Source organism: Urocitellus parryii, chromosome Y (assembly GCF_045843805.1).
Source record: "Urocitellus parryii isolate mUroPar1 chromosome Y, mUroPar1.hap1, whole genome shotgun sequence".
In the NCBI taxonomy this organism is placed as follows: Eukaryota; Metazoa; Chordata; class Mammalia; order Rodentia; family Sciuridae; genus Urocitellus; species Urocitellus parryii.
Window position 1 is genome coordinate 48,262,378 of NC_135548.1, and position 19,258 is coordinate 48,281,635.

Here is a 19,258-nt window from a genome sequence, read left to right on the forward strand (position 1 = left end):
GTAGCATCACAATGGGGATCCACTCTTTGGATTTGGGGATATTTCCGATTTTCTTGATTCAGATTGGAATGATATATATATTAGTTTTTGATGAAAATTCTGCATTTGATGGTAATGAATGTCGTGCATCTAGGAATCTGTAGAGTGCAGACAATGAATGGATGCCTACTGTTGTCTGGACTGGTCTGAAAAGTCCTGTAGCATCTGAGCATGTGTGAGGGCTGTACAGGTCTTGCCAAAAGTCCAGGTCAGATGATCCTGCACAAAGCTGAACTCCTAGTGGTCTCCACAACAGTGTAAGGGCCAAGGAGAAACACACTTCCACACAGAAGTTGGGAAGCTACCTTATGAAGGTGATCATAGATACGGGATTATTAATATATCCAGGTTGGCATCTATTATTTTTTTAGCTTTTGACTTTCGCAGCTGTGGGCATCTTGACAACCATCAACTCCCTGTAAGCACAGACAACTCTATAAGAACCTGAGGATAAATTTCCCTGTGCATGTCCCCTTGTGAAACTGCTTAAGCACCGCCTGGTTTACACACAGGTGGAATTTCTAGGTCAAAGTGTGCATGTTTACTTCTTTGACTAAGCACTGCCAGGTGGCTCTTCTGCATAGCTCTACCTGTGGCCAGGATTGTATTATCTAGCTTTCTAACTTTTGCAGGTTGAGTAGATACATAGTGGGAGCACACTGTTTTTGTTGGTATTTTTCTTGCTATCTATTCTGATGCTTTTCACTGGGGGATTTTTTCCTGTGAAAATGGGCTTCCTCTACTTGACCTTATTTTCTTCTTTTTAAAATTTTTTCAATGTGACTTTTTAATTTTAGTTTTATTAAAGACATTGCCCCTTGCTTGCATAGTCTATATCTAAAGCACTAGTCCTTGCTCCAAGGCCCAGCTTGCTCTCAGCTGCCCCAGGAGGGGAACAGTCTTTGGCGGTAGACAAGAGACGCCCCTGCAGGGGGCACAAGTGCTTTGGCCCTCTGGTGTCTTGCCAGCAGTGCTTCCCATGCTCACAGAGGGTTTCAGACACTGAGTCAATGGTCCAGGTGGTCTTTTGTTCAGTCTGATCTCAAATTGAGCTCCTCTGAGAGGTCATATTGAAGTCCTTGTGTGTACCTGATCCATCATTTTAAACAATATTCCAAGTTCACTTTTTGTGTGTACGTGGGTTCTGGGGTTGAACCCAGGGCCTTGAGCCTGTGAGGCAAGTGACCTACCTGAGCTACACCCTCAGAGACCCCTGTAAAAGTATTTCCCCTTTGCCTCGGGGTCTAAGTTGCCAAGGCTGACCTCAAACGTTCCTCTTGCCTCAGCCTCCCTGGTGGCTGGCATGACAGGCATGCACCTGGGACTGTCACACTCGAGCCTGTGATGGGAACTCATGTGCATCTGTCCAGGGCTGAGCATGGTTAGGCAGAGCTGTGCTCCAGGCTCCCTGCAGGGCTGTGGAGGCTTCTGCTGCCCAGCAGCCCTGGTGCCATGGCCAGGGCTCCTCCCAGCCGAGGGCAGGCAGCTGCCCATTGCTGTAGGCTGACCTTATTTTCTTCTTATGGCACTCGTCCGTTCTCTGGAGTATGTTGTATGGTTTGTCCATTAGGAGTCTAACAGGTCCTCTAGAACCTTCAAACAATTAGTAAAATTCCTGAACAGTAAGTGAGCGCGCGCAGAAATTGGGCTAATATTTTGGGAAGAACAATGTTGGATGATATATTCATGGCTTGAATATATCATCCAACATGAAGTTATATTTTATTACTTACAAAATAATAAAATAATGAAGCAATACCATGGGCTGAGCTAAAATAGATCCTTAGGATCTTAGGCATTCTGTAATAAATCTGTGTCACTTGAAGTATAGAGTTGATCGACTCTGAGTAATGAAACAGAAGTAAAGGTATCAAAGCCAATGATCATCTGTTTCCAATTTTCTGTGATTTGGTTCAAGTGGTAAAGTGGTGATATTTATTAATAATGGATCGAATAGGTTCATAATTGTTTTAGAGTACAATTAGATGCCTTCAAACTTTAGCCCTCCTATGTCCTGTGAGACATTTTCTATGTGAGGCTTTAAGAAGAAGAAGAGAATATTCTGTAAAGAAAACCTTGTGATCTGTGCAGTATGAAGTTGAATGGATTCATTCAGAAATCAGAAATTCTATTGAAAGATATTTATTGGCATGAGCCAAATAAAACCTATTTTTAGGCATCCTGGTGAAGACAAGGTTTTATCTTTATGTCTCATTTTCTATGTTTTGTTGTTGTTGTTGTTGTTAGAATGAAATTCATATGTTGCCAGACCATTCTATCAGATGTGTAACTAGATGCCATTTAAATTACCCACTTTTACATGGTAGACAGTTTTTAATGAACACTGCCTGTCTGCACCTTTTTTAAAAACAGGACTGGGATCAGAAGCCCAAATACCAATGGTTAGCTGGAGCATATTTTTCATTTGGCCTATCTGTCAGTATTCCCTGAGGTCATCTGTGCAATCAGCTTCGTTACTCCTGCTCCCTCACTGGATTTCATAGAAACCATATGCTATGTATGAATCAGGGACACCAATCCCACAACATAGCATTCTTGGAATATCCAAAGTCCCACTTTTCACTTCGCCATGCCTGAGATCAGCAGTAATATTTATCAGCAAATGTGAGATTTTCAAAGATCCAATTCTATGTGCTCCTTTCTCATAGAGCCTTAGGCAGGGATATAGCATACATAAATATTAAGTAAAGTCCATAGTTTTTAAAATGTCATCCATTGAATAGTTGACACATGTCTGAGATACTTTTTATTTTGGAGGAGGTATTATTTAATAGGGAATTCCAACAGCTACCTAATAGTGAAATGAGAAGTCTTGCATCCATTTTATTTTGTTTCTGATGATTTTTATGAGTAAGGGTAAGATACTTCCTTGTTCTGATGCAGATGTTGCCCAATTTTGTGAATGGATGCGGGGTGTCACCTACTACTTGCATATCTGCATATTGGGCTTGACACTGCTATCGTACTTGGTAGTTGGCAAAAAGGCAATACTGAAGTTAAGCTCTTGTGTTCTAGCAGCAGAGCTGAAGATCCTTGATGTGCCACCTTCTGCAATCCATGCTGCTCTCTTCATGTTCCTTATTGACTTCCTGGTGAGGAGCATCATGGTCTCCTGGTCTTGAGAATGGCCAAGCATTGCTCTGTGAATGTGGAAGATGGGCATGTGGAAGGCTCCAGGGAGGAGGGATCATTGAACATGTACTCGAATCCATGTGCCTGTTGAATGACCTGTTTTTTTATTTTTGGGTTTTAAGGGAGACACTGCCCTAAAACACTTCTGTGCAGCTGGGGATGCAGGCTTCTGCTTCACCTTGCAGGAAGCATTAACGAATCCTTTCCAGAAGACATGAGAAGAGAGAAGTGAGCCTCTGGTATCATGCAGGTTCCTTGCATTGCCCATGGGCTAGAAGAGAGAAGAGTTGCTTCATGAGATTTGATCCCCTTTTTCCTGAAAAGTTCCACACAGAGGTGAGTCCCCAGCATGTTTAGAAATCATTTCAGACACCTTTCTGGACGGAATTGAATCAGAGCCCCTGATGATGTGGAAGAGCTAAAGATGGGTTTGCTATGAATTTTCTATTTCATTCATCAGGGCCTGAGTCAAGTCAGTCATTGTGCTGTCAACACATGAGCTGCTGGTCAAATGTGAGGAAGTGGTCTTGCTTTATGAAAACACCACCCTGATTCAGTGAGACAGAGGCAGCCTGCAGTCCCTGTTTTCCTGTAAAGGCAGATTGCTGTGGATGGCCTCTGGCCTCGTCATGCAGCCCTGCTCAGAGTAGGGGATTGAGGGACCAGGCAGATCCCTAGTTCCTTTTGACCTTTATTGCCATTGGGCCACCCCAGGGTCCTTGGACTCTACCTGGTCTTCTGGCCTGGGTCAGGGGATGTGAGGTTTGGAATCCCCCTCTGTGGCAGGATCCCAGCCCCCCAGCCACTTGAGGTCAGCACATCCTTCCCTAATTGTGTTAGAGTTGGAGACTTCTCCCACCCATCCTCATCCATGCTCATCCCACATTTTGTAGCTTGGCACCTGAGGACCTTTATTCATTGACTTACTTGTTAGTGATGATGGTTACTAAGACTAAGTGACTCTTTCAAGTCACATCACTTGCATGGTAGGGCTAGAGCATGGATCTTCCTAATTGATTTCATGGGACTCTCTCATGGAAACTGTGACTGCTTCCTAAACACACACTCTACATTTGGAGTGTCAAAATTCTTGCCACTGCCTCCTTGGCAAGTGTATCTTGTCTTCTACGTGGGAATTTCACAAATATTTTCCTTTGGTTTGTGGAGGTCATGCAGAAGGGATTTCATTTGAAATAGCCCAAACAAGAAATACCAGTTGTCTTTTTCGCACATGGATGTGTGTAGTGAACACCCCTTTCTGTGTGCTTGCATGAGTTACTCCTTTGAATTTGTTGAAGAATGGTTGGCTGGGGAGCAAGTTAACGAGAGATGGATATCAATGGTTGTCAAGTATTCTGACGTGAAGAATGTATTGAGGATGTGAAGGCTTTTCTAGCCAGTTCCTATGGCTCAGTCAGGGATCAGTCAGAGGATTCTGTCTGGTAGACTCTTTGGCACAGATGTCAAAGTGGCCTGGTCTTACCCTGTCCAGGACTGAATGCTGAGCTTGAGTGGGAGCTTCTTGTCATTTCAAGCATTTCCATGAGTCTGTCCTCTGTTCTCTTGTATCCAAGTGGTTTCTAATAGGAAAGCAGAACAAAAATTGAAAGTATGGTGATTGATTATTTTTACCAATGTTATTTCAATCCACTTTGTTTAATACGAAATTACCTTTATGCTAGTAAGATTTCATATGTGAGGAAATAATGAAAATATTGGGGTTAGGGGATGAGAATATGCAAATCAAACATTTTTGAGCACCAAGACCCGTTTTTTGTTTTTGTTTTTGTTTTTGTTTTTAACTTAAACAATATTAAGTGCCAGAGGACCACCGCTGCCATTCAGCCTCAACAACCTCCAGGTCCAGCCTCCAGGTGGCCCAATTCACCAGGGTGTGTGGGACCACACTGTCCTGGGATGAGAGAACAGTACCCACGGATGTTAACATCTCACAGAGTAGATATTGCCAGTGACAGTAGGGAGCTATTGGCACATGAGGAAGGGAAGAGCTCTCAGGATGGGAAGAGGGGGCCGCTTCGAGACTCATTGGGTATGGCACGAGGCTGCTGGGTGTGGTGTTGGCCTGGGCCCACTGAGTGGGGCAGATCCGTGGTCTGTGTTTCTGTACCCTCCTCTGTAGCCTGTGTTGGCAGCAGATCAGGGAATTGCGATCAGAAGTGCTCCCAGTAACACAGGCACCAGCCCCCAGAGTGTGTGCCTATCCGTTTCCCCACCTGGCCTGACTTAGTGCCTGTCTTGCCTCAGGGCTGAGACCCTACAATCTCTGATGAGGGTGTCTGTGGTCCAGATCCAACCTGCATGGCCAATATGCTCAGACCTTCAGCTGGGTCCTAGGCTGCTGCAACCAAACTCTGTTAACTGGGTGGCCGACAACAGAGGAAGTGTCTTCCGTTGAGCTCCAGAGGCTCAACACAGTAGGTGTTGGGCTGTCCCAGTGCCATAACCCCTCCCAGGTTTCAAGGGGACTGTCTCCCCAACTCTCCCAGCCCTTGCCCACTCTCCTATTGCTGCCCACGATCTGTGGTTCCCATATGGGCATCCCGCCCTGGCTCCAACCTCACATATCCGGTATCCCCCAGTCTCCCTGGTATCTGGGTCCAGACTCTCCTCTTCCTACAAGAATATCAGATATTGGATTTGGTCCCAGTTGATGCTGTATTCCATCATGTGAGCTCTTAGCTTCATCACTGTGCAAAGACTCTTTTCCCACACAAGTTCGCACGGCTTTTGGCTGGCTAAGAATTTTCAGGCGACACTTTTCTAATGAGTACACTTTCCTTCCTTCCGATCTCCCACCAGTGAGCATTCCTCGCACCCTTGTCCTAGTTCCTTTATGGCAGTTTCCCTCCTTATGGCTGAGAGGACCTAGTGACCCCTGAATTCACACGTTCTCCTTAATCACCAACACACTGCAGAATTCTCCAGGGGGCCATATATGCTCCTGGAAGTTGGTGTTGGAAATAGTTCTCCATCCATTAATCACTCCCTCACTCACTAATGTCCTTGTGTCCTTGAGAAAGGCTCTCCCTTTCCTGGTTTTCCTGAATAGAAATCCTCTTGCCTCTTGGGTGAATAGGGTTATGGGTTGTGCAGAGGGTGTTGGTTCACTGAGCATCTTAGAGACTGTCCTTTATGGAGCCTAATGATCCTCACTGGGGAATGAGGCCAGGGTCCTAACTGTGGTTAGTTAGAGAGGGAAAGAAGGACAAGGGAAACTCAGATGTCCCTTCATGGCCCCTGGAGTTAGAGGACTTACCCCTTTGCACCTGGGATCAGGAGACCTCATTTCCTCGAGGACACGCACACTCAGACGTTAATCTTGAGTGTGGGTTCCTTTCTGGGGTCCAGGGCTGTTGTTAGCCACCAGGAATGACAGTGCTCTCCATGCTGAGTGGAGCCATTTTTGCCAGGAAAGAGAGCCCATGGTCACGCCTTGTGCAAAGCATCCCACGCCAGGGGCTCCCATGCCTACATTCCTGTCCTGAAAGGAAGCCACTCAGAGGCAAGGTGGGTCCAACCACCTCCCATGTGTTCACTCATCACTGTGTTCCAGCAGTCACCCCAGTGAACAGTCCTGATGGGATTGGATGTGGCTCAGAATGTCACCCTCATGAGCTCTACCCTGCCACAGCTGCAGTTCTGCAGTGGGAGAAACTCAAAACCTCAAAACACATGCACATGAAAGAAAAGAGCAAGAGCCAGAGCCCAAACAGGCCAGGTGTGGCAAAGACAGCTGGAGTGCCTAGGTTGGGACTCAGAATTATGTCAGTGGGGTGGCATTGCTGCTGGCACCAGCATGATAACCGAGAGCCAGCCCTGCTCATTTTGGGGAGCAGTGTGTTGGGGAAGGCAGCAGAAATTGAGAGGCAGGATTGAGTTTGGCCCTAGGAGGAGGTTGGGTAAGAGGCCAGTGTGGGTTGGAGAGCCTGGGCAGATAGACAGAGGCCAGGGCACACCCCAAAGCCTGGAGACTGCACTTGATGTCCAGGGTTGTGAAACACCACTTCCCCTCTTACTCACAACTGAGAGCAAGGGGCATTGATGAGTTCAGTTTGTGTGCGGCTGCATCCAAGGTGGCTCGGCTAGGAACCTCTGTTTCCTTGACTCAGGAGGCTGGGAGTCCAGGCTCCACTGAGGCTCGGCTGGGAGGATCGGAGTCTGAGTTTATGCCTGTGTTCCCTGTAGGATCCATGTTGGCTGAGCCTCAGTGTTTTTGTAATGAGAGGATGGGTGACCGTCATGTCTTTATCACAGGACACACTTGCTAAATGGATTTGTTTGCTCTGAGGAGGAAAGAGAGAGGGGGGAGTGGTGCTGGAGACAGGGATGCAGACAGGGGTCATGGACTTGGCATAACTCAGTCTTGGAGGTGATATCCCATCACCTGTACCCACTTCAATTCCCATGAATCCAGAGGCTGAGCCCCCTTGAGGTGAGGGGTGAACCGGTTCTGGGCAGCAGGATGCTGTGGTACCTCGGAGTCTCTGTGAGACCCCAACACTAGACACACTTGGCCCTTTTGAAATCTTAGGAGAAGCCTTGGGAAGTTGTATGGCAGAGGGGAGCAGCCTCTGCATCTCAGTCCCCTCCAACTTGCCATGGTGTAGAGAGGGAACTGCAGCCACGATGGGACGGACATTGGCCATGTCCCTGTGTGGGACACAGGCCTGATGGAGTTAGGGTGCATTCTTTGTCTCTCCCTTTCTTGTGATTATCCCATCTCTACATTTGTGCTTTAGCCACCTGTGAGTCCCATCTCTGGTTTCAGAGAGAACAGAGGGTGTTATGGGCCAATAGACACAATAAACCCTAGAGATTAGATGCTACCCTACTTTCCAGAAAAGACTGGGCACACCATGAGTTGCACAATGATGGGACCAGGGTCCAAAAGCTGCTGAGAGGGAAGGACTGGTTGTGAATGCATTTTTGAAGGCTCCAAGCTGGAACTCTAGTGGCACCAAGCAGGGCAGATGCTGGTGGGGATGTTTGGGTAGTTGTTGGTGAACACCTGCGCACCTGAGATGGGTAGGCATGGAGGAGAAATCGGCAGCCCATAGGGCTGTTGAAAGTGGTCTTATGTGAAAAGAGGCTCAGGTATGGGCACAGGAAATGACATCATTGCCTTGACAATGGATCAAACAGAACATGGAACCCTGGTATCCAGGCACCCACTTCACTGACCAAGCCATCCGAGCTCACTTGGTTGGAGCCACTGGAGGGAGAAGGATGTTCTCCTGTGGTTGCAGACAATGCCGAGCCTCAGGCTCCCAGGAATCTCAGGGGGGCCAACTAGCCCTTTTGTGGATACACTGGGTGAGGCTTCATCTTAGACGCCACAGCCTCTGGCGATTGTCGCAGAGGAGCTCAAGAGTAACAGTGAGTAGCACAGGGCAGGTGAGCCCAGCAGGCCCTCTAGTCTGATCCCTGATGAATGGCCCAGGACTCCTATTCTGACTCTGTGTGTGTGTGTGTGTGTGTGTGTGTGTGTGTGTTTGTACTGATGGGAACTGTCCCATTGTGCTTTGACTCTAGTGTATTGGCACAAGTCATTTTTCTGTTTGTCACCATTTCCATTTTGAACCCACCATTCTTGGTCCCAACCCAGGGTGAAAATGATCAGAACACGGAGGAGCCCTTCAGGGTTCAGAGCCTTGAACCTTACAGGCAGGACCAGCTTAGGAATGAGCTCCTGCCTGTCATTTGTGGGAGGAACCTACATTTCAGCAGCAACATGGGGTTAATCTCCTGGGATTTCATCCCCACCCAGCAGGTGCTGGATCTCTTGTTCCCAAAACAGCCACCTTCTTCAGTCTTTACTCCTGGTGCCACTCCACATCCTCCAAGGGGACAAGAACCTCAGGTTCTGGATGGATGTTGTAGAATGCCCACAGAGCCAACTGCCAGGCTGGGTGGGGTGCAGTTGCTGGGCTTTGCTGATGTTGTCATCCCCCACAGTTCTTGGAACCTTCTGTGGCAGTGGCATCCAGGACCCCAGCAGCTGTGAGTAGCAGCTCCTCACTGCTTCACTCCAGCGAGCAGGTGGAAGACAGCCGCGTTGTTCACGTCCTCCTAGAGGGACAGAGCCTGAGGGAGACAAAGCGCATCCCGGTAAGCCCGACAGCAGGGCTGCCTCCTGGGTGTCCACACAGTGGAAGGCAGGAGACACAGCCAACCCCACGGCTATGGTGGGAAATAAAGAAGAGAGAGGTCCGTCTTAAGGGCTTGACCTGAGGAGGGAGAGCATCAGCATGCCCAGCTTCAGTGGTGAGTGGGCCTGTGTATTGTGGGTTTTGCAGGCCAGAAGTGCAGACGGAAGTGCTGTGGACAGATGAAGGCAGAGATATGTCCAGGGTGCAGGCTGCAGTGCCTAGAACTTGGTATTCTCAATGAGTGAAGTTGGAGCAGAGGAGGTGGCAGTGACTTGTCACATGTGTAGGAGGGGATGTGTTCCTGGTGGCAGGGAAGAGATCCTCCTTAGCATGACTAGGTGTAGGAATTTGGGGTCGGGATCACCTGGGGGGTCATGCCAAAGCTTCGGAATGTTAGGCTTTGCATGTATGTAAATACGGAGCTAAAGGGGTTCTTGGCAGAATTTCTATGGATGTGCAGTAGACACGCTAATCCTGCAGGTGTCCAGCTGCAGAGGAGACATGTTCAGTGACTGCCAGTGCTGAGTCAAGTACATCATGACAACCAGACCCGCACCGAGCTTCCAGAGGCCAGGGCCTCTCAAAGCTATCATGAAGCACTCAAGTGCACACTCTTGTATCTGAGTCTGTTTTGTGTCGTGGCAGTCAGGACCCAAATTTTCAGTGCATCTGCCTCTTCCACCCACAAAGGCAGCCTGCATCCCAGATCACACTTGGTGCGCAGATCCCTGGCCCATTGCTCTCATCTCAGTGAGATGAGAGTGTGTCTGTGCATAGGCAGTTTGGTCCTTTGACATGAGTGGAATGTGGCTCCCCAGGGGGAGGGGAGATGGCAGGTACAGGCAGATATTTGTACCAGGATTGTTCTAGTAGCACATTGCAAGAACCCAGGTGGTATATGGAGGACACACTCAGGTAGCAGGATAACAAGATTGTGCCCTTGTATATGTAGCTGAGATTTCTCCTGAATGTTTGACCACAGTCTTCTGGGTAGCTCTTCTAAAAGCCATTCTCTGATGACATTTGTCCCACCCTGATCCAGGTGACCTTTCAGGAGACGGTGACAAGCCTCATCCGCAGGGCCTTGGACCAAAATTTGTTGCAGCATGAGGATGTGGACAACTTTGAGCTGCTGTATATGATGTCTGAGGATGAGAGTAAGTAGGACAATCAGACAGTGGGGAGACATGATCCACAGTGGGCTCAGGATAACTGACAGCCAAGAGAAAGTGGGCCTTGGCCCCAAAATACCAAAGTGTGATGGGCCTGGCGGAGACTCTCAGGGGTTGTGGGTGTTTTGTGGTATAATCCTTGAGTGCCACCTAACAATTCTCTCCACTTCGCTCTGCAGAAATCAAGGTCTCTGACCACTCACTCGTGTGTCTGTCCATGAATCTGGGAATACAATATTTCATCGTGAGGAAACGCCCCCAGGTCAAGGGAAAGGAGGTAAACACCTACCTTATTCAAGCTGTGCATGTGCTGCCATTCCACTCCGACCTGAGGAAATAAGAAGCCTCAGCACCTGGACATATTTGCTGGAAGCCCATAGAGCCAACTGACAGTCTCGGGTGGCTTTCTGTTTCTGGGTTTGCTGATGTTCCATCCCCCACAGTTCTCAGAATCAACCTGCAAGTCCTCCAGGCCGCTTTCCCACAAGCAGGTGGGAGACACCTGCTTAATTCGTGTCCACTTAGAAACACAAAGTCCAGAGATGGCCAAGAGTGTTCTGGTAAGCCTGGGAGCAGGGGTGTCCCGTGGTGCTTACACCTGGGTGGGGAGCAGACACTGGTCCAATACCATGGACTACTCATGCCCTCTTGAATTTGGAGCTTCTGGATGATCAGGAGGATAGATGGGAATCAAGAAGGGAGAGGTCAGTGTGAAGGGCTGGAGCTGAGATGAGCGAGTGCAGCAGCTTGTCCACTGCCATGTCTGAGGGAGTCTGTGTGTCAGGTGGCAGCATGCAGTCCAGAAGGGCAGGGACAGGTATGGGTGACAGATGAGAATAGGACAGGAACTAGGTTGCAGGTTCCCTTGTATGGGATGCTGACGTCTATGGAGGAGGACAGCAATGTGAGGTTCTCCATGTTCCTTGAACAAGGAGCTGAGAGAGTCTCTCTGCAGAGTCGATATGGATGTGGAGCAAGCACACTAAATGTCCAGGTAACCCAATGACCACCCTTGCCGGATGAGGTGCCCTCCTACATCCCAGCCAGCACTGAGCCTCTGGAGGCCAGGAGCTCTCGTGGCTATCTTTCAGCTCTCCTGTGTGTGGTCATGTTCCTGGGTCTGCTTTTGGCCCTGGCAATCCAGACCAAAGCCTCTAGGTTTTGTGCCTAGGCCATTCCCAATGCCGCCTGCATCCTCGGGCAGACCTGGGATCTTGGAGGCTATTGTCCCATTCCTCCCAACTTGTGGGATGAGATTGCATCTGTATGCAGGTAGTGGGGTCCTTTCACTCCGAGAGGAGTGCAGCTCCACAAAGAGCAATGGCAGGCCCAGGAAGTCCTATGTACAAGGATTGGGCTAGTAGCCTGTGGGAAGAGCCCACATGATGAGCAGGAGGTCAGCCTCGGGTAGTAGGGTCATGGATGTTGCCCTTGCATTTAGAGTGGAGGTGCCTCCAGAATGCCCCTGCCCACTGTCCTTGAGTAGTCACTTCAAGGCCCATTTCCTGAAGGCCTGTCTCCCATGCTGCTCCAGGTGACCTGCCACGATAGGGCTCCTGTCGTCATCCGCAGCGCCCTCGACCTACACTTCCTTACTGAGGAGAATCCAGAGGATTATGAGCTGGGCCAAATCATCTCTCGCCGTCAGAGTAAGTGAGACAATCAGATAGCAGAGAGCAAGGGTCAGGATGTGGACTCAGGTCAACTCTTAGCAACAAAGAGTAGTCTCTGACCCCCAAGAACACTCCAACAGGTGTGTTGGGTTCGTGCACAAAGCCAACTGCACTTCTGCTGGTGGAAGGTCTTGAGGTCCAATGGTATACCCCGGTGGATATTGCGGCTCCCCACCAGGTGCCCTCCCCTGGACATGAACAGGCATCCAAAGCTGACATCTTTGAGGAGTGAGGAGGAAAGCCTCTCTCCAGGAGCAGTATGTTTTCATGGTCTGGGATAGGAGTGGTTTCAAAGGAACATGGGAATGCATGGGCTAAAGAGGGAACTGGCATTTTGTGGACTGAAGCAGTACTATTGAAAGCCTTCTGTGTGACCAAAAAACCACTGCCTGGGCAGAGCATTGCCAGGATTCTAGCAAGCAGTAACAGGATGAAATTGGGAAGAAAACACAGCCTGGGAGACAGCCTGAATCATCTGTTTTTGCATAAATTCCATGGTCTTACGCACCTGAGTCCACTAGGCAAGGAGTGATCACAATAGCCAGGTTGTGATCCCTAACTAAAGTCAGATGAGGGCTTCCTGAGCACGTAGCCACAGAGCTCATCTGATAATAATGCCAGCGCTTTTTCGTTGGTTGGTTGGTTGGTTTTTGTGAGCCAAACACCACAGCAGCCATTATCCCAGCCTATGTACCCTGAAGACCACCATCCCTATGAGTTCTAGGATCACTTGTCTCCTATCTTAACCTACTGTTAGGTTAGTAGAGTCTATGGAAGAGGAAGTCTGTCTGGGGCCTTGGTAGCCTAAGAAATTCATAGCAGAGATCTCCACATCCAACCCAGAAGGGATGGAGAACAGGCTCTAGGTTAGAGGAGGGCGACAGGAAACACATGTTCAGAGGAAGGAGAAGCGGCTGTTGTATTCCCCCACTCGGGGTCATGGCACCACTGGGCCATACACCATGTTGGAGGGAAGCAGTCCCTTTGCTGGTCTTTGGAACCATTGTTCTCAGTAGGGCAGTATTTGGAATGTGGCCTCCATTCTCAGAAGCCTGGTTCACATGGAGGCGGGCTCCACCAACGCAGAAGCATGGCTCTAACGTGGTATCCGCGCTGGTCAGCCTGTCCTCACTGTGGCCATACTTGAGGAAAATAACTCAGAGGAGGAATCCTAGGCCTTTTTTCTCTGGGTTTCATAGCTTTCTCTTTGGTTGTGCACTGAGGCTGTCCATAAAGCTCTAGTGTGTGGCAGTGGAGAGCTCCTCAGCCCTTGCCACAAAGGCATAGACTGGGAGAGAGAGAACGAGGCTGGCAGAGAGGGAGAGAGAGAAAGATGGAGAGGGAGGACCTCTCCTTGGAGAATGAGGATTCAGTGGAGCCAACAGGAACAAGGTACTGTTGCCCAGGGCACAACCCTGTTTAGGTCTTACTCCAACCATGCTCAACCTTTCTTCCAGTCCCTCCCACCCCCCAGTAGTGTATTCATCTTGAATGAGAATTTCATGTTGACATCAGAGCACTCACCATCCAATGCTTCCCTCCAAACCCACCTATGAAGATGGCTCATGTGGGGACTGAATCTTCGGCACAGGAGCCTTTTGTGGGAGATTTCAGATGCAAACCCTAGTGGTGTGCTTTGGCAGATGCAAGAGGACCTGAGATATTCTGGAGTCCAAAGCCTTCGGTAGGAACAGACATTAGGTCTGTTGAAGTGCTCTGCCTAGTTCTTCCTCAGGGAGGACTGTGGAGGCTGTCTTTGTTGGTATTGGTGCTGAATTGGAGAGCTCTCAGGTGTGTGGCTCTGGCCTTTTCAGGCACAGGCTCTCAGATGTTGGCATGTCCTAGGGAGCACCTCCTGAGTGCCACCTTCTTTTTGTACACCCCTCTCTCCCCAGAGCTGAGGATTCCAGCAGAGGCCAATGTATTTTATGCCAAGAATCCTCACAAAAAAATCCAACTTTGTGCTGAGGAAAAGGAGCCTCTCCCAAAAGAATGATGGGTGGATCGAGCCTCAACCTCCCTCTCGTCCTGCAAAGAAGGCTCCTGCCCTCCTGAGGATGCTTGCAAAACCATTCTGTTGCTGTGTGCCTGGGCGGGGCTGAGGCAGCCCAGGAATATTTACATTGATTACTATTTTCTTCAAAGTTTGAATCTATAGTTTGCCATTGTCCTTGACCTTGTTTAGTAACACAGTTGTTACTCTATCCTGTATTTGTTGTTTCCATTAATATATTATTATTATTTTAAAATATATATGTTTTTGTTACCTGATCTACTGTGATGATTTGAGTATACTAAATGTAGCAGTGATTCCTAAAGGACACATCCAAACCAACAGGAAGGAATGTTTCATTCTATCAGCAAGAACTTTGGTTTTTAGGAGTTTGGCAGATGGCATTATCTGAGTCAGTTTTCCAATGGGGGCAATGAAGTATCAGCTGTGATGGTACAAACACAAACAAAGACACACAAACACACACAAGAGCACACACACTCACTGAGAGATAGATAGACAGATGGAGTTGGTCTCTGCTGAAATACTTTGGAGACATGGTTCTGATTTCTCCCCTTTTGGAGTATTTTCAATTGCACAAGGTGTCTTGCAAATGAACCCATGTCTGAGGAAGACATGCATGTGTACTTCACATGCCACTTTTCACATAGCAGGAAGGTCATGTAATATTTTTCATGCAGCTGTCTTTTGACTGTGAACCATCCCATGAGGTCAGCTGTGGAATTTTCAACTTGTAGCATCACAATGGGGATCCACTCTTTGGATTTGGGGATATTTCCGATTTTCTTGATTCAGATTGGAATGATATATATATTAGTTTTTGATGAAAATTCTGCATTTGATGGTAATGAATGTCGTGCATCTAGGAATCTGTAGAGTGCAGACAATGAATGGATGCCTACTGTTGTCTGGACTGGTCTGAAAAGTCCTGTAGCATCTGAGCATGTGTGAGGGCTGTACAGGTCTTGCCAAAAGCCCAGGTCAGATGATCCTGCACAAAGCTGAACTCCTAGTGGTCTCCACAACAGTGTAAGGGCCAAGGAGAAACACACTTCCACACAGAAGTTGGGAAGCTACCTTATGAAGGTGATCATAGATACGGGATTATTAATATATCCAGGTTGGCATCTATTATTTTTTTAGCTTTTGACTTTCGCAGCTGTGGGCATCTTGACAACCATCAACTCCCTGTAAGCACAGACAACTCTATAAGAACCTGAGGATAAATTTCCCTGTGCATGTCCCCTTGTGAAACTGCTTAAGCACCGCCTGGTTTACACACAGGTGGAATTTCTAGGTCAAAGTGTGCATGTTTACTTCTTTGACTAAGCACTGCCAGGTGGCTCTTCTGCATAGCTCTACCTGTGGCCAGGATTGTATTATCTAGCTTTCTAACTTTTGCATGTTGAGTAGATACATAGTGGGAGCACACTGTTTTTGTTGGTATTTTTCTTGGTATCTATTCTGATGCTTTTCACTGGGGGATTTTTTCCTGTGAAAATGGGCTTCCTCTACTTGACCTTATTTTCTTCTTTTTAAAATTTTTTCAATGTGACTTTTTAATTTTAGTTTTATTAAAGACATTGCCCCTTGCTTGCATAGTCTATATCTAAAGCACTAGTCCTTGCTCCAAGGCCCAGCTTGCTCTCAGCTGCCCCAGGAGGGGAACAGTCTTTGGCGGTAGACAAGAGACGCCCCTGCAGGGGGCACAAGTGCTTTGGCCCTCTGGTGTCTTGCCAGCAGTGCTTCCCATGCTCACAGAGGGTTTCAGACACTGAGTCAATGGTCCAGGTGGTCTTTTGTTCAGTCTGATCTCAAATTGAGCTCCTCTGAGAGGTCATATTGAAGTCCTTGTGTGTACCTGATCCATCATTCTAAACAATATTCCAAGTTCACTTTTTGTGTGTACGTGGGTTCTGGGGATTGAACCCAGGGCCTTGAGCCCGTGAGGCAAGTGACCTACCTGAGCTACACCCTCAGAGACCCCTGTAAAAGTATTTCCCCTTTGCCTCGGGGTCTAAGTTGCCAAGGCTGACCTCAAACGTTCCTCTTGCCTCAGCCTCCCTGGTGGCTGGCATGACAGGCATGCACCTGGGACTGTCACACTCGAGCCTGTGATGGGAACTCATGTGCATCTGTCCAGGGCTGAGCATGGTTAGGCAGAGCTGTGCTCCAGGCTCCCTGCAGGGCTGTGGAGGCTTCTGCTGCCCAGCAGCCCTGGTGCCATGGCCAGGGCTCCTCCCAGCCGAGGGCAGGCAGCTGCCCATTGCTGTAGGCTGACCTTATTTTCTTCTTATGGCACTCGTCCGTTCTCTGGAGTATGTTGTATGGTTTGTCCATTAGGAGTCTAACAGGTCCTCTAGAACCTTCAAACAATTAGTAAAATTCCTGAACAGTAAGTGAGCGCGCGCAGAAATTGGGCTAATATTTTGGGAAGAACAATGTTGGATGATATATTCATGGCTTGAATATATCATCCAACATGAAGTTATATTTTATTACTTACAAAATAATAAAATAATGAAGCAATACCATGGGCTGAGCTAAAATAGATCCTTAGGATCTTAGGCATTCTGTAATAAATCTGTGTCACTTGAAGTATAGAGTTGATCGACTCTGAGTAATGAAACAGAAGTAAAGGTATCAAAGCCAATGATCATCTGTTTCCAATTTTCTGTGATTTGGTTCAAGTGGTAAAGTGGTGATATTTATTAATAATGGATCGAATAGGTTCATAATTGTTTTAGAGTACAATTAGATGCCTTCAAACTTTAGCCCTCCTATGTCCTGTGAGACATTTTCTATGTGAGGCTTTAAGAAGAAGAAGAGAATATTCTGTAAAGAAAACCTTGTGATCTGTGCAGTATGAAGTTGAATGGATTCATTCAGAAATCAGAAATTCTATTGAAAGATATTTATTGGCATGAGCCAAATAAAACCTATTTTTAGGCATCCTGGTGAAGACAAGGTTTTATCTTTATGTCTCATTTTCTATGTTTTGTTGTTGTTGTTGTTGTTAGAATGAAATTCATATGTTGCCAGACCATTCTATCAGATGTGTAACTAGATGCCATTTAAATTACCCACTTTTACATGGTAGACAGTTTTTAATGAACACTGCCTGTCTGCACCTTTTTTAAAAACAGGACTGGGATCAGAAGCCCAAATACCAATGGTTAGCTGGAGCATATTTTTCATTTGGCCTATCTGTCAGTATTCCCTGAGGTCATCTGTGCAATCAGCTTCGTTACTCCTGCTCCCTCACTGGATTTCATAGAAACCATATGCTATGTATGAATCAGGGACACCAATCCCACAACATAGCATTCTTGGAATATCCAAAGTCCCACTTTTCACTTCGCCATGCCTGAGATCAGCAGTAATATTTATCAGCAAATGTGAGATTTTCAAAGATCCAATTCTATGTGCTCCTTTCTCATAGAGCCTTAGGCAGGGATATAGCATACATAAATATTAAGTAAAGTCCATAGTTTTTAAAATGTCATCCATTGAATAGTTGACACATGTCTGAGATACTTTTTATTTTGGAGGAGGTATTATTTAATAGGGAATTCCAACAGCTACCTAATAGTGAAATGAGAAGTCTTGCATCCATTTTATTTTGTTTCTGATGATTTTTATGAGTAAGGGTAAGATACTTCCTTGTTCTGATGCAGATGTTGCCCACTTTTGTGAATGGATGCGGGGTGTCACCTACTACTTGCATATCTGCATATTGGGCTTGACACTGCTATCGTACTTGGTAGTTGGCAAAAAGTCAATACTGAAGTTAAGCTCTTGTGTTCTAGCAGCAGAGCTGAAGATCCTTGATGTGCCACCTTCTGCAATCCATGCTGCTCTCTTCATGTTCCTTATTGACTTCCTGGTGAGGAGCATCATGGTCTCCTGGTCTTGAGAATGGCCAAGCATTGCTCTGTGAATGTGGAAGATGGGCATGTGGAAGGCTCCAGGGAGGAGGGATCATTGAACATGTACTCGAATCCATGTGCCTGTTGAATGACCTGTTTTTTTATTTTTGGGTTTTAAGGGAGACACTGCCCTAAAACACTTCTGTGCAGCTGGGGATGCAGGCTTCTGCTTCACCTTGCAGGAAGCATTAACGAATCCTTTCCAGAAGACATGAGAAGAGAGAAGTGAGCCTCTGGTATCATGCAGGTTCCTTGCATTGCCCATGGGCTAGAAGAGAGAAGAGTTGCTTCATGAGATTTGATCCCCTTTTTCCTGAAAAGTTCCACACAGAGGTGAGTCCCCAGCATGTTTAGAAATCATTTCAGACACCTTTCTGGACGGAATTGAATCAGAGCCCCTGATGATGTGGAAGAGCTAAAGATGGGTTTGCTATGAATTTTCTATTTCATTCATCAGGGCCTGAGTCAAGTCAGTCATTGTGCTGTCAACACATGAGCTGCTGGTCAAATGTGAGGAAGTGGTCTTGCTTTATGAAAACACCACCCTGATTCAGTGAGCCAGAGGCAGCCTGCAGTCCCTGTTTTCCTGTAAAGGCAGATTGCTGTGGATGGCCTCTGGCCTCGTCATGCAGCCCTGCTCAGAGTAGGGGATTGAGGGACCAGGCAGATCCCTAGTTCCTTTTGACCTTTATTGCCATTGGGCCACCCCAGGGTCCTTGGACTCTACCTGGTCTTCTGGCCTGGGTCAGGGGATGTGAGGTTTGGAATCCCCCTCTGTGGCAGGATCCCAGCCCCCCAGCCACTTGAGGTCAGCACATCCTTCCCTAATTGTGTTAGAGTTGGAGACTTCTCCCACCCATCCTCATCCATGCTCATCCCACATTTTGTAGCTTGGCACCTGAGGACCTTTATTCATTGACTTACTTGTTAGTGATGATGGTTACTAAGACTAAGTGACTCTTTCAAGTCACATCACTTGCATGGTAGGGCTAGAGCATGGATCTTCCTAATTGATTTCATGGGACTCTCTCATGGAAACTGTGACTGCTTCCTAAACACACACTCTACATTTGGAGTGTCAAAATTCTTGCCACTGCCTCCTTGGCAA